Raw genomic sequence first — 16,779 nt, forward strand, 5'->3', positions numbered from 1 at the left:
TTGATGATTGTATTATAGTGTTTTCTTGGGTAAAGTTACCAACCTCCTGTTGGAGTTTTTCTATTCTCTTTCTTAGGGATGGATTATTAGAAATATATTATTTTACTTTAGTTGTGTTATATCTTAGTTTCATAATCTTGGGTGATTGATAGTTTTGCTGTGTATAGTAGTTTGGGCTGATATTTGTCATCTCTTCAGGTCTGCAAGGCATTGTCCAGGCCCTTCAGGTTTTTCAGGCTTCTGTTGAGAAGTCAGGTGTATACGATAGATGTGCTTTTACATGGCACTTTTCCCTTTTTGTCTTGCAATGTTCAAAATTCTACGTTTGTTCTGTATATTTAGTGTTTTAATTATTATATAGCCGGAGGATTCTCTTTTCAGTCCAATCTTACAGCCTTTATTTCCTTAGATTAGGGGAGTTTTCTTCTATGACATTGTTGAAGTTATTGTCTGGGCATTTGACCTGGAAATCTCTCCTTCATCTATCCCTATTCTTATATTTGTTCTCTTCAAATTGTCTCAAATTTCTTTCTGTTTATATCTGTTTTTGATTTGACACTTACTAGACCACTGTACCAATTTCTTCTATTATATCTTCTACTCCTTAGAGTCTCACATCCATATGTTATATTTTGTTGGTGATGCTTATGTCTGCAGTTCCCATTTAAATTTTAGTTTTTACATATCCAGGACTGTCTCTGTGTTTTCTTGATTGCTTCTATTTCCCTTCTGAAGTCTTGGACAGTTTTATTCATTTCCTTCACTTACATGTTCTGGAATTGCATTTTTTGCTGAATCATTCAGATATCTTCTGAGGGAAAAACAAATCAAAACAACCCTGAGATTGTACTTCACACCAGTCAAAATGGCTAAGAGCAAAATCTCAGGTGACAGCAGATGCTGGTGAGGATGTGGAGAAAGAAGAACATTTCACCATTGTTGGTGGGATTGCAAGTTGGTTCAACCATTCTGGAAATCAGTCTAACAGTTCCTCAGAATATTGGACATAGAATTACCCGAGGATCTAGCTATACCTTTCCTGGGCATATACCCAAAAGATGCTCAGACAAATAACAAGGATGCATGCTCCATTATGCTCATACCAGCCTTATTTATAATAGCCAGGAGATAGAAATAACACAGATGTCCTTCAACAGAGGAATGGATATAGAAAATGTGGTACATTTACACAATGGAGTAATACTCAGCTATCAAAAAACAAAGACTTAATGAAATTCTTAGGCAAATGGATGGGGATAGACACTATCATCTTGACTGAAGTAACCCAATCACAAAAGAACACACATGGTAAGCACTCATTGATAAGTGTATATTAGACCAAAAGTTTGGAATACCCAAGATACAATTCACAGACCACATGAAGCTCAAGAAGAAGGAAGACCAAAGTATGGATGTTTCAGTCCTTAGAAGGGGAAGCAAAATACTCAAGGGAGGAAATATAGAGACAAGATGTGGAGTAGCAACTAAAGGAAAGGCCATCCAGAGACTGCCCCACCTGGGGATCCATCCTGTATAGAGACACCAATTCCAGACACTATTGTGGATGTCAAGAGTGCTTTTTGAGAGGAGCCTGATATAGCTGTTTCCTGAGAGGCTCTGTCAGAGCCTGACAAATACAAAGGCAAATGCTCACAGCCAACCATTGGATAGAGTACAGGGTCCCCAATGAAGGAGGTAGATAAAGGAATGTAAGAGGTGAAGGGGTTTGCAATTTCATAGGAAGAACGACAATATATCCAGACCCCGTAGAGAACCCATGGATTAAACCACCAACCTAAGAGTACAAATGATGGAACCCATGGCTCCATCCACATATGTAGTAGAGGATGGTCTTGTCAGGCATCAATGGGAGGAGAGGCTCTTGGCCCTGTGAAGGCTTGATCCCCTCGTATAGGGGAATGCCAGGTGGGAAGGGAGAATTGGTTGGGCGGTTGGGTAAGCACCTTCATAGAATCAGGGGGAGGGGGTATGAGATGGGGGTTTGGGGGAAGCGAAACTTGGAAAGGGGATAACATTTGAAATGTAAATAAAGAAAATATCTAATTTAAAATAGAAGAAGATATAGGTTACTGAAGGGAGATTTCTTCCCACAGGAAACTTTTTTTTTTATCATGAACAAAGAAACATTTCAAGAGGGTTAGAAGAATAATTATATTCTAATTTCATAGCTACTTAATTGTTAATGTTTGTGAAGTGAAACCCATTCTGTTAATCTACACTGAGGGAAAGAACTCCAGCTAGACTAAAAGCAGTTTTCTGTTTATTCATTTGTTATTTCTCTTAATGATTATGAATAACAATAGATGTTTATTTTAGTTTCAATGCTCTAAAATAACAAACTCAAACTCAATATTTCCACATGCAATTTGCTATATGTATAAAAACAAGTTTAGAATGTTTCTTCTTCCTCTCTATATCTCATCTCTTAGAGATATTACAAAGCCAAGTGTTCAATTGATTCTTTCAACATACTTAATTGTTGTTTAGTAAATCAACAATAGTTATGAAACAGGTTGTCATTTTCAGAAATACATAAGGACTACGTGTTGACCCAGAAATGGGAGATAATTCTGTATGATGAATTTTTAGATGATTATATTAATCACAATGTTAACTATTCTGCAAAGGGAGAGAATAATAGGATGAAAATACTTCATAAGCTGTTTTATGTTAGAATGTGGGTCAGCAGAAGAAACATAAACAAAATAATCACATGTTTTAATTTAAAAGAAAGAAATAATAGATGTTTAAATATGGTTTAATGCTTGCATAATGTTATTTGAATTCCCAAATTATTATGGGAATCTGTATGTAAGATGCTGAAGGTCCCTGCTCCTGGTTGGTTCTGATTGGTAAGTAAAGATTCAGGAAGCCAATGGCTGGGCAGAAAGATAGAGGTAGGACTTTAGTATTTGAGGGCCCTTGCCCTCAAATTGAGGAAAAAGGGGAATCACCATGGTAGGAAGGCAATAAGATCCATGCTTGAGAGCTGCAAAAGAGAGAGCACACTAATCATGGAAGAGCCAAAGAGAATTAGACCCAGGGTTTGTCCTGATCAGGTCTAGGGTAGCAAAGATGGAATGTAGATTTTAGTAAGATATAAGTAATGTGGAAGTTTTGCAATGGCCCAATCCATGAGCTTTTTAAGACATAATAAAATAGTATGCTTTGTGTGTATGTGTCTATCATTTGGGAACTCAGAACACTGAGGCAGGTAGAGAGGAATACATCAGCTGCTGGAGAAATTTGAGTAGACTTTGTTGCCTAATGCAACAGATAGTACTTCTAAGCACATGAAATTTCTCTAGAAAAAAAATGTGATTTGTCTTTATCTTCCATGTATTGGGTAGAGGGTGGACATTGAGAGAAACACACACACACACACACACACACACACACACACGCACGCACCTGTGTGTGTGTGTGTGTGTGTGTGTGTGTGTGTGTGTGTGTGTATAAAATGTTGAGAGAGAGGTGTCTGGGAGAGAAAATTATCCCATCTCTCCCACTGTTTTTTCTTTTCTTTTTCTTTTTTCTTTCTTTTTTTTCTTTGTTTTGGTTTTTTGAGACAGGGTTTCTCTGTATAGCCCTGGATGTCGCGGAACTCACTCTGTACACCAAGTTGGCCTTGAACTCAGAAATCTGCCTGTTTTTACCTCCCAAGTGCTGGGATTAACAGTGTGTGTCGCCACTACTTGACTTCTCCCACTGTTTCCAAAGAGCAGGAGGTTCCATTTCCTCCATCTCCTTGATTTTACACCATGGCCTTTATACCTAGATTTCTCCTTGAAACTAAGCACACTCACTAAAAGTTTAACTGATGTGGGAGAGCAGTGAGGTCCTTCAGCTATAACACTTGAAGAACTAATTTTACAGGCAACACAAAAGACAGTTTAGAAGGCATTTTTATTGTTGGCTACGGACAATACTTTATATAATAGGAAGCAAATAGAGTTACTAAACAGCAAAGCAGGTGCCAAGAGAAAGGGTTCCTCCTCTGAGGTTTGCTGACAAAGTGTTACTTAGGCTTTATGGATTTAAGGCATCTGGTTCATCATTCCAAAATCAAAATATCCATGCTCTGCTGCATTCCAGGTTCCGGGTCTGAAATTTTGATTGTAAAATAGTTTCACATTTAACTTTGATCACCTCAATGTGAGATACAAATAGCAGTCCAGAGACAGAATGCTTTCCCTTTCCACAATTTCCATATTTTAAAAAAGGAGTTTCTTCTGTGTGCATTGCTGTTCACTACTTCTTTTAAAGAAATGAAGGCATACACAATGTCTGAGGGCAAACTAAGAAGGATTTGTAAAGCTAGCAGTCTTTCAAACTCAGCACTCCATAGACAAAAATTCAGATTGTTCTGCTTATAATGGGAGAATAAGGTCAGCTACGTTGGCAGATGTTAGGGCAAAATAGATATGCCATAATCAAATGAACAACATAATTTGGTGACACAGGTCATCAGTACCTGGCACCTTAACTCAGTGGAGGACAAGCAAGTTTAGGAAAATTATAGGCATATGACCTCCAAAAGATGCTAAAATATATTAAAATAATATTACATATTTTTAAAAGATTTATTTATTTATTATATGTAAGTACACTGTAGCTGTCTTCAGACACACCAGAAGAGGGCGTCAGATCTTGTTACGGATGGTTGTGAGCCACCATGTGGTTGCTGGGATTTGAACTCCAGACCTTTGGAAGAACAGTCAGGTGCTCTTACCCACTGAGCCATCTCACCAGCCTGATATTACATATTTTAACTTGACCAAATAGGGAAATCTAGTCTTCATATAGAGGTTAAAAACATGTCTCCTTCCACTGGTGTTTCACAAGGCCATCCCCTGCCACATATGAGAGTGGAGCCATGGGTCCCTCCATGTGTACTCTTTGGTTGGTGGTTCCATCCCTAGGAGCTCTGTGGGGTCTGACCTATTGACACTGTTGATTACTCCATGGGGCTGCAAACCCTCTCAGTTTCTTCAGTCCCTTCTCCAACTCCTCCATCAGGGACCCCATGCTCAGCCCAATTTGGCTGTGAGCATCTGTCTCTGTATTTGTCAAACTCTGGCAAAGACTCTCAGAAGACAGCCATATCAGGCTCCTGTTAGCAAGCACTTCCCAGCACCCACAATAGTGTCTGGGTTTGGTAACTGAATATGGGATGGATCCCCAGGTGGGACAGTCTCAGGATATTCAGAAATAGTAAAGGGAAGCCATGCAACTGACACCATAGCAACATCCTCAGCTGTTTATATTCTACCAAACTCTCTAAAAATTACTTCATTTGACTTAGAGGTAAACAGAGAGGGAAAAAATGGGGAGAGGGTGGAAGGAAAGCAGATTATATATACTTTTTATTTTTATTTATTTATTTATTTATTTATTTTAAACTCCAGATTTTATTCCTCTCCTGGTCCACCCCATACTACATCCCATACATCCTCCCTGTCCCTCTGTCTTCATGAAGCTGTCCCCACCCTGACTCCCACCCCACCAGACCTCTAAATTTCCTAGGGCTTCCTGTCTCTTAAGGGTTAGGTGCATCTTCTCTGACTAAACCCAGACCTGGCAGTGCTCCGCTGTATATGTGTTTGGGCTTCATAACATCAGTTTTATGCTGCCTGGTTGGTGGTCCATGGTTTGAGAGATCTCAGGAGTCTAAGTTAAGTGAGACTGCTGGTCCTCCTACAGGGTTGCCTCCCTCCTCAGCTTCTTCCAGCTTTCCCTTAATTCAACTACATGGGTCAGCAGCTTCTGTCCATTGATTGGGTACAAATATCTACATCTGATTCAGCTGCTCATCGGGTCTCATTGGAGCTACTCATTGGAGGCCACTCATTTTAGATCCCTTTTTGTGAGTGTCCATATCCTCCACAATAATGTCAGGTCTTTTGGCCTCCCCTTATGCTGGATCCAACGTTGGACCTGTAAGTCACAAACCATGCATTCAAAAAAGCCTCTCTATGCAGCTCCTGGAGACCATGACAGAAAAATATGACTGTACACGTAACAGAATTCAGCAGATTGTGGGGATTCTATGTGTGAATGACAAATCTACTCCACGACTCCATCATTGGCTCAGGGAACAAGGGACAAAAGGGAGCTAAAAGACTGAAGTAGCCAGAATAGCAGGAAGTTAGTTGTGGCACATTCTGTCCCCATTGACTGCATAAAGAAGCCTAGAACAATGTCAGTACCTATTTACATGTCAACAAGGAAGGAAGAAATCTTCAGAGTGTTTGATCCCTAGACATAGAACTATAGGCAACTAATGAGTGCAGGATGAGTGCAGGATAAGACCCTCGTAGATTAGTACCTTATTCATTGTCCTAACCAAACTTCATTCCTAAGACCATGTGCACATAAATAACAAAAGCAGACTCAGCAAGTTGTTTTTATTTATATATTTTTCATGCATACACACATCCACATATAGGTAACAATAATAATCAAAGAATGGATAGCAGCATGAGAGATAGATGGAGGGGCTTGAGACATGGTAACTGGGAGGGCATGAATAAGAAAAGAGAAGGAAATTAACTTATATCTACTTTAATTAATATACTAAATATAACCATACATTTATAAGTATGTTTTAATATAATCTTTTTGCTATGATTTTGTAAAAAGTCGCTTAAAACTTTGGAGTTTATTTAAAGTAATAATTTACATTAAAATCTCTTTGATCATGTGTGGCTATAATCATTATTTTGAAATTATCAGAACTTGTAAAATGTTATTCCTTAAAATTCAGTAAAGCCAAAAGTAAACAATTTTGAAACTAATTTGATAAGTACAATATATATTCATCTTGAATTTGTGTCCATAGCAGGACATTACTTTGAGGCAACTACTTCTCCCAAAATTAAATTGTAATAGTTCTCTTTATTGTTTTAAAAATAGATTGTTAACATAAATTTTGTGTTTTTAAATAGTTTTGAAAAGCAGTAGTGTTTGTATAGTTTTTGTTATTGTTTTGTTTTTGTTTTTGTTTTTTACACTAAGTAACCATTACAAGTAAGAAATAAAAATGGAAATAACCCCGTAAGGATACAAACAGAAACATGCAGTTATATAGAAAGAAATTATGCTTTTTGTAGTGTTTGAAGTAACTTTGCCACAAACTTATGGGGAAAAAGTTGTAATGATATTTCTCAGCATAGGATCTTTTAAGTTATATCACCTGTCTCCCAGGTCAGATATCCTTATTAGAGCAATAGTAGCTCCATTTTATGAAAGTAACCAACTGCTTACCACGTGGGACCTACTCCATCTGAAGAAATTCATGTGGAAGGCTATGGACTCAATCAAAGACCATGGTTAGGTGTGTCATAGGCCCTAGAAATTAATTGACTGATTTTATTTTAAAAAATAGAAATGTGTTCAGCCAAATTCCATAATATGTATTGTAGGTGTTATCCTCTGTCTTGGTGAGAGAAGTTTGTCTTTGAAGTGAATGACAATGCAGAAGTACATTGTTGGTAAACACACTGAGAAAAAGAGATTTAAAAAATGCTCAGCCTTACATAGGACACGATCAGCGCTTCCAAAGCTCAGGCAACATCAGAGAACAAGAAACCTAAAGAATAGCATGACAGAGAACAAAGCTATATAAAATATTATCTTATGGACATTAAATTATTATTGCAAGATGATTGAACAAAGATTATTTTCATAGTCCAAAGAAGTCTGATTTATTCAATATTCAATCATGGATTACAGAAGTCATTTTGAACCCTGCCTATCAGACGAAAGGTAGCTGAGGGTTGTTAACTGAGAAAAAAATCTTTATTTTCAGTGACATAACCATTTCTAATTTGTTCATGACCAGTGAGTAGATATATTAATATTCAGGCCAATATGTTTGATCCTAGTAGCTTAACATAATCGTTCACAAAGAAAAATGGTAAGCAAACAAAAAGACAGGAAAGTAGGATGAAAGCTTAGTGGCAAGAAGGCAGAACTAGGAAAAGGTGATGAAAATGGCCAATATTTATTTTGTACACACATGGAAATTGCCACAATTTGGAAGGTATGCTGATACTATTCCTACACATAAAGCATATTAAAGAAAAAGATCTCTAAAGTGTCTATAATGACATGATGCTGAATAGGTAAAATATGGTGATAGTCTTTTAGCTTGAACCTGTCACTTCATCTTCTTAATGGAGACTTTCAGCTAAGCAATAGCCTCAGACATCATTTTCTCCTCCAAAGGAGTGATTTTTTTTCCCCAATACCAAGTTGATCCCCAAGCCCTTTCTTATCAAAAGAAAAAGTATGGAGAAAGAAAAGTGTACTTTGTCTTTTTGTTTTGAACAAAATAGAACCCAACAACTCCTTCCTTTCTGTCCATACATAAAGGAGCAGATAGAGTAGCGTAAAAAGTAAACCACTGACAAGCAGTAGAACCTTGTTGGGTGATGTTTTTGTGCACTATATATTCAGTTGCTGATTTCTGATTTGGTTTTGCCATTATTACGAAGCATTTCCTGATTCAGTATTTTATAAAGCATTGTTCTCTATCATTTTCTGATTGGTCAATAAAGAGCTGCTCTGCCTATAGCTCAGCAGGAGGAGAAAAGACAGGACTTCCATGCCCTGAGAGAGAAAGAGAGGGTTTGAGAGGGGAACAGAAGTGAGTTGCCATTGAAACATAGAAGAAGCTGGGGCCCAGGGTGAGATTGAGAAGGCAGGTAATGAATGCCACATGGCTGGAGAATAGTCCGGGACAGCACAGTCACAATCTTCCCAGTTATAGAACTTGAAAACTTTAAATAAATATAAACACCTCTATTTCATTGTTGGGTGAAAAAGGTGGGCATAGAAAAGACTCTTTCTTTTACAGTTGACATCCAATGTGTCAAGCACAGGATCTAAATTTAGATAGATCCAATCTTAGAGACAGAGAAATGTTCATGACATGGAGCCCAGACCAAAAGAAAAAAGAAAAAAGAAAGCCAGCTAGTAACAGGAGAGGCCTAATGTAGTGCATCATCATCATCATCATCATCATCATCATCATCATCATCATTATTATTATTATTAGTTTTTATTATTATTTTACATTCCAGTCTTTATCCTCCTCCCATTTTGCCCTCTGACAATTCCTGATGCCACTCACCCTCCTCTGACTCTAAGACAATGTCCACACCTCCCATATCCTCACCCCATCTTCCAGGCCTCCCTACTCCCTGGGGCCTCAAGTCTCTCAAGGATTAGATGTGTCTTCTCTTACTGAGACCAGGCCAGGCAGCCCTCTGCTGTATATGTGTTGGGGGCCTCATATCAACTAGTATATAGCTGCCTAGTTGGTGGTTCAGTATCTGAGAAAGCTTGGGAGTTCAGGCTAGTTGAGACTGCTATCTTTCTATGGAATCATCCTCCTCTTCAACTTCTTTCAGCCTTTCCCTAGTTCAACTCCCTGATCTGCTGGATGCCATGAACTTGAATGGGGCCTATGAAAAAAGGAAGTGAATGGACCCTAAGAGGCCATCCATGCTACATAGTGGAAAGGTTGGCAGGCAGAACCTCACAGAAAGGCTGTTAAGTGTTCTCCCAAGCTTACCATGGCAGGTTGTTGTGGTACTGTCCTGTGAGAAGGCAGTGTCTCAGACTGTAAACCCCAGAAAAGCTTTTGAGGAGCAGGGAGCCTTGGTAGACACCACATATAGACGTATGGAAATGCAAGAATCATCTCTTTCCTGTGAGTGGAAGGAATAGTATCGAGACAGTCACAGTATAAAGTCTGAGCTGAATAGCAGCAAACAGGCAAAAACACAGAAGAAATCCAAGCACGGACAAACTTCTGATCAGGTACAAATGTTTAGAATTATGCTTAAATTCTGAAGAAAGAAAGAGACTGGACATAAAACACAATAGGCAGATAAATGGAAACTAATAAAATAATGTACTTAAGATGATAATTATATAAAATTAAAAGGAATAATGCATGGAAGGATGAAAAAAAACAACAAAACAGAGCATTTGAATTCTATCTAATGCTATTTTGGGTAGGTTAAAAATAGAGACAAAACATGAAAAGGTCACTCACTTAACTGAAATTGGCACACTACTGATTATGATTCTTACCATGTTGTTATTTCTTATTTTAATCTTAATAGCCATAGTGGCTTTCACTGGCTTATTAAATAATAGGGCTTCATAGGTAAAATAAAAAAATGAAACATATAAGATAGAGGCAAGTCTTAGAAGAAAACTTAAATATATTTGTAAATGTAAATAAAAAGATACTCATATAGAGACATGAAAGGAATGACCTGAGCCTATTATGCCACCATATAATATAATTAATAAAATTCAGACAGATGTTGTTAGAAAACCATAAATAGCCTAGGTAGGTACTGAACCATAAATGCCATTATAAAATGTTCATACCCAAGGTTAACACTAAATTGGAAGGCATACTGTAGACATGCAGACTTAGAAGAAGAAGAAGAAGAAGAAGAAGAAGAAGAAGAAGAAGAAGAAGAAGAAGAAGAAGAAGAAGAAGAAGATGATGATGATGAAGATGATGAAGAGGAGGAGGAGGAGGAAGAAGTAGAAGAAGAAAAACAGGAAGTGTTACATTATAAGGTATGCATTAAATTATTGGGTGTTTCAAAATAGAATAATACCACAAGACTAGAAAGATATGACAAAAGCAATATTCCTTTGAGAGAGCATGTAGGGGAAGATTTGTTTCCTCAATACCTAATTATAAAAATAGTTGTTCAATACAAAGGTATCATTGGAAAGTTCCTGCACACAGAATGTTGAATAGTCCTAACCTAAGTCAATATTTTGTAAAATGGCCACTAGGAATAATCCATAAGCCATAGACTGCATTTTCCAAAACCTACTTTAAGATGAGTTCTTAAAAGCTTTAAGCTCTGTCTCATCCACAGCCAAAAAGGAGAGTTGAATGGACAACTTAATAAGACAAAAAGGGATGTAGACCTGCTTAGAAATAGTTCTTTGTGGGAATTCCAATCTTCATTGTTAGTATATCAGCAGACCCATTCACAGGGATTGGCAGTGATAACACAATCGGCTCATAAACACCATTTATAAATAAGGAGTGGCAGTTCAATCCAGAAGAAACCACAAGGCTGTGCCAATTGGCCCTCGTGTGAGAAAGTGGTAAGAAGCCACCAGATATCAAGGAAAGTTCTTTGGTTCATTTCTTTCCATGAAGTTATAACAAATGATGATCAACAAAGAGTTGTAAGACAAAGCAATGGCACAGCATCATAAGCAGAGTTTAACAACCAGCAAAGAGTGTCAAGGAGAACCCATGCCACACTGTTGTGCACTCTCTTTTGGACTATAGTTATATCCCTTTCAAACACAACTGATCCCTATAACATCTGCTCTAGCAATATGCCCTTTCTCTAGGCAGCTTCCAGAAAAAAAAAATCAGGTGTCTGTTCTCAGCTAAACATTCTTCCGCATGTCTGCCTCATCAAAAGCACTCTCCCCATTCTGCTTCAGCAAAACATCCTCTCATAAGACAGTTTCCAGAAAAAAAAAATCACATGGCTCAACTGTGTCTCCAAAGAAACCATAAATGTACACTTCACTAAGTAGTTTCCTCAATCTATTATTTACCATTATATGGATCATATTTTCCTGACTGGGTCGGATGGAAATACCTTAGGAAAAAATAGATGAAGAAAGGATGATTTTGCCTCTCTGAGGATTAAAAATAGTTCATGGAAAACTATGAAGAGTAGATTGCATTAATTATCTAGGATGCAATACAGGTCTGCAGATTATCCAGCCACAGAAGATATAGATCAGAAGAGAACAATTATGAACTCTTAATTTTCAAAGATTGTTGGGCCACATTAATTGGTTAAGAGCCACAATTATGTTAACTACTTAAGAAGTAAGTAATTTATTTGAAACCATACAAGGTGTTAAGGTCTTAAATAGTAAGGAAATTATGAGTTGAGGCTGAGAGATAATTGTGCCTGGGAGATAAGATATTGAAAGATGCACATGTCTACTGTTTGGGTCCAAAGATGACATGCATTTTAGTCATTTTGCTTTCTAGTCCTTCTCCTGCTGGAAATATATGCAGAGAGGTTACATCCTAGAATGAATCATTTTAGTACATAGAATTAAAAATTAAAGACCTATATAGAAACAGTTCCTGAACTTATTCTGAAAGGAAAAATGAGACTTTGTCAATTAGCAGGAATAGGCCCATCAGAAATTTTAGTACTTTTTAACTAATGCTGAAACTGTCACATTTTCAGTAGAAAAAATATTGACAAAGAACTTACAGTAACTTGGGGTGGGCGGGGAGGGATGATTAACAACAAATATCCAAAAATCTAGCAGCTTCAATATATAAAAAGAACTAATTGGGTTCTCTTCATATAGTCAAACAAACACCAATTTCTGAAGCCTCTACATTCTATACAGATGCAAATAAATAAAAGAAATTAAGTTCAGTGGCTAAGAGCCCTTATAATTCAGTTAAAAATCAAAGTTGTATGATATTACACATTCCAACTCTCAATATCTAAAGAGTTATTGTATATATAGAAGCCATTGACCTTATTCTAGAGAATTCGTAATTAACTTGACTATTTATTCAACTACAACATGCGATAAGAAATAAAAATCATTCATTGTATATAACACATTTCTGCTGACATTCACATCTACCACACATTCTAGAACAAGGTAATGATGAAATTGATCAGCTATTAATAGAAAATGTGCTAGAAGCGTCAGAATATCAGAAGCAACATCGCATTAATAGCAAAGGTATAAGGAAATATTTTTCTATCACTTGGCAACATGCAAAGGAAATTTTAAGGTAATGCCCTGCTTGTTCTTTGTATAACAAACTGCATTAACTATGGGGAATAACCTGAAAGAATCCCAAAATAAAACTTGGCAGATGCATGTGTTTCATTTTGCAGAGTTTGGAAAATTAAAGCATTTGTACTATTCTTTTTTTTTATTAGATGTTTTCTTCATTTATATTTCAAATCCTATCCACTTTCCTAGTTTCCTCTCAGAAAATCCTCTATACCCTCATCCCTCCCCCATCCCACTAACTCTAACTAAGGAAGTGAAAGATCTGTATGATAAGAATTTCAAGTCTCTGAAGAAAGAAATCAAAGATCTCAGAAGATGCAAAGATCTCCCATGCTCATGGGTTGGCAGGATTAATATAGTAAAAATGCTTATCTTGCCGAAAGCAATCTACAGATTCAATGCAATACCCATCAAAATTCCAACTCAATTTTTCACAGAGTTAAAATGGGCCAATTCATCTGTAATAACAAAAAACCTAGGATAGCAAAAACTATTCTCAATAATAAAAGAACCTCTTGTGGAATCACCATCCCTGACCTCAAGCTGTACTACAGAGCAATTGTGATTAAAAACTGCATGGCACTAGTACAGCAACAGACATGTTGGTCAATGGAATAGAATTGAAGACCCAGAAATGAAGCCACACACCTATGGTCACTTGATCTTTGACAGAGGAGCTAAAATCATCCTGTGGAAAAAAGACAGCATTTTCAACAAATGGTGCTGGCACAACTGGGGGTTAGCATTTAGAACGCTAATTGATCCATTCTTATTTCCTTGTACAAAGTTCAAGTCCAAGTGGATAAAGGAACTCCACATTAAACCAGAGACACTGTTTTAAGTTCTGAAAAAGGCTGATTCAATAATCATATATTTATATGAAGTTATGCATATTGTGAGAATACTTATACAAATTAAGACTGACAATGTTCCAGGATATGTCTCTAATAATTTTTTTTTCATATTGCAACATAAAGAATATTACAGGTATACTACACAATTATCCAGAACAAGTAGTTGTGGAGAGATCTAATAGGATTTTAAAAGAGATGCTCAACTAAAACAAATGGTTAACAAAGTTTCCCAGCCAAAGATTGCATAGTACTTTATTAACTAAACTTTTTATTAAAATACTAATGATCAAAAAACAACACATGCTCAGAATCATTGTATTATGGAATAAATTGCTAAATTAAATCAGCCTAATTCATTTTAAGGATGTCAAAAATTAAGAAAGGAAGGGAGAAAATGTGTTGCCTTAGAGAAGTGGTTTTGTCTTCATATTTTAGATTTGACTAAGGAGACATCCTAAAATATCTTGGCTGCAGACATGAAGAAAGAAACCAAAGAGAACAGCAGAACAGGTACCATGAATGCTCATTCATTTACAAGGGAACAGCTCTGAGACTGGCTGAAAAATGTCTCTTCGTGGCTAATAAATGTTGTTGGCTACAGGGTCCTTTGGAATTATTACTATAAGCCATCCTTTCATATGTCATGGATGTAAATTTAAGTTATAGTTTGCCGATATAGTCCAAATGGACTTATAAATTGATTGATGTCTTTCACCTGATCAATGATCAGAAAATCATCTTTAGCTGAATTGTGAACATTCCAAGTCCATACATATGTTATTTCAGAAATGTTTGTCATCTTTTTAGAAAGTTTATATGCTTACAGAACAAAAGGGATAGATATCCGTGAAACCAAGACAAGTAGCCCAAGTCATCCTATCTCACAGACAGCTTCTAATGCTGTTTCCTCAAAAATCAGCATCCAGATTCAAAAGAGCTATCTAAGATGGTCCAGATTCATGTACTGTTCCAACTACAACTTCAGCAAGCCATGTACTTTACTGTCATACAGACTGGTTAGCAAATGATAGAGCTGCCGCTCTTAAGAGTTGAACAATATCCCAATTTTCTTACAACCTAGAAAAAGAATGTCACACCAGATAGCAGGAAGCAATTTTACAAGAATAATGCTCCTTTCGTCTCAGCTCCAAACTTTGTAACTCCTTCCATGGGTGTTTTGTCGCCAATTATAAGAAGGGGGAAAGTGACCACACTTTGGTCTTTGTTCTTCTTGAGTTTCATGTGTTTTGCAAATTGTATCTTATATCTTGGGTATTCTAAGTTTCTGGGCTAATATCCACTTATCAGTGAGTACTAGAGACTGCCATACCCAGCGATCCATCCCATAATCAGCCTCCAAAGACTGACACTATTGCATACACTAGCAAAATTTTGCAGAAAGGACCCTGATATAGCTCTCTCTTGTGAGACTATGCCGGGGCCTAGCAAATACAGAAGTGGATGCTCACACTCAGCTATTGGATGGATCACAGGGCTTCCAATGGAGGAGCTAGAGAAAGTACCCAAGGAGCTAAAGGGATCTGCAACCCTATAGGTGGAAGAACAATATGAACTAACCAGTACCCCCGGAGCTCGTGTCTTTAGCTGCATATGTATCAGAAGATGGCCTAGTCGGCTATCAGTGGAAAGGGAGGCCCATTGGTCTTGCAAGCTTTATATGCCTCAGTACAGGGGAACGCCAGAGCCAAGAAGTAGGAGGGGGTGTTTAGGGGAGTTGGGGGGCAGAGGGTATGGGGTACTTTTGGGATAGCATTGGAAATGTAAATGAAGAAAATACCTAATTAAAAAAAGAATAATGCTCCATTCTCAAACAAGGTAAGTGGGTTTTTTTTTTTTTTTGGTTGTTTGGTGGGTGATGGATGTTTGTTGTTAGTTAAAAGGTCTTGGTTACAAGTTGTTACTGGTCTTAGTCAGTGAGGTAACAAAATAATGGAAGTTAGATTCATGGATCTCTTTTTCTCTTTCTTTTACTTATTCTTCTTTCTTACCTAATGTTAAGAGAAAAGTAGGGAGAAGAGCTGAACACTAAGGAAAAGACACTTGGGAATGATAGGATATCAAGGTAGATTATTGAATCTACTTTTAGAATAAAAAGCCTTAACAAGTTAAAATGGTTTACATTTGGTATGGAATTTTATACAGATTCAAGATTGGTTTTGCTTCAACATACTGTATTTATATTTCAACTCTTGTTTAATGTAACTCATTTAATAATGTAATCTTAAGTGTAATGTAATCTAGTCTTTGAAAACTAGTACTACAAACTGTTTAGGATACTCAAGAAATGCAAGTAGTCAATTGATCAAACTTGTAGTCATGTTAGTCATGGCCTTTAAAGATGTCTTATTAATAAAAGGCTTTCATGATAGTGAGGTATATCATCTCTTGACAACATACCCATTCTAATTCAAAGAAGATAATGGGCATTGAAGACCCTCCTTATGGATTTTGCTTCCAGTATTGTAAGCTAGTGAATGGACAAGAAACTGTGTTTGCTTCAACAGGAGACAGCATGGTGTCCAAGCTGTAGAAAAACAGGTCTCATAAAAAGTCAACTGCCAGACTTTTCAAGGACAAGATAGGCAACTCTTTCATAATTCCTACTTCACAGAAAAATCTGTCATATGCTGGGTCAGAATGTAAAAGAGATGATGCTCCAATGCTGTAGAGATACATTGAGTGACTGTTCAGGTAGCCAACGTCTCTGCCATTACTTAGTTTTAGAAGATGCTTGCTCTATACTTTCTGTTTAGTCAGATAACATCCTTTTCAGATCTCCAATAAGGTTGAAGAGTATATATATATAATCTTATATTAAACTTAAATTGTTTGGTATTTAAAATATTTTAAGGACTAAAAAGATGTTTATAGGTTGATATATGCAAGTAATGATAGAAAGTGATTTAAGGACAAACATTTGAATTCACCAAGAAAGGATCCAAGGTTGCAAAATTCAAATGGACTGGACATGGTGTATGTAATTTTACCTGATAATTTTCATAGTTGTTCTGATTATATATTGCTTGTTAATATA

This window comes from Mus musculus, chromosome 4 (genome assembly GCF_000001635.26).
Source record: "Mus musculus strain C57BL/6J chromosome 4, GRCm38.p6 C57BL/6J".
NCBI lineage: Eukaryota > Metazoa > Chordata > Mammalia > Rodentia > Muridae > Mus > Mus musculus.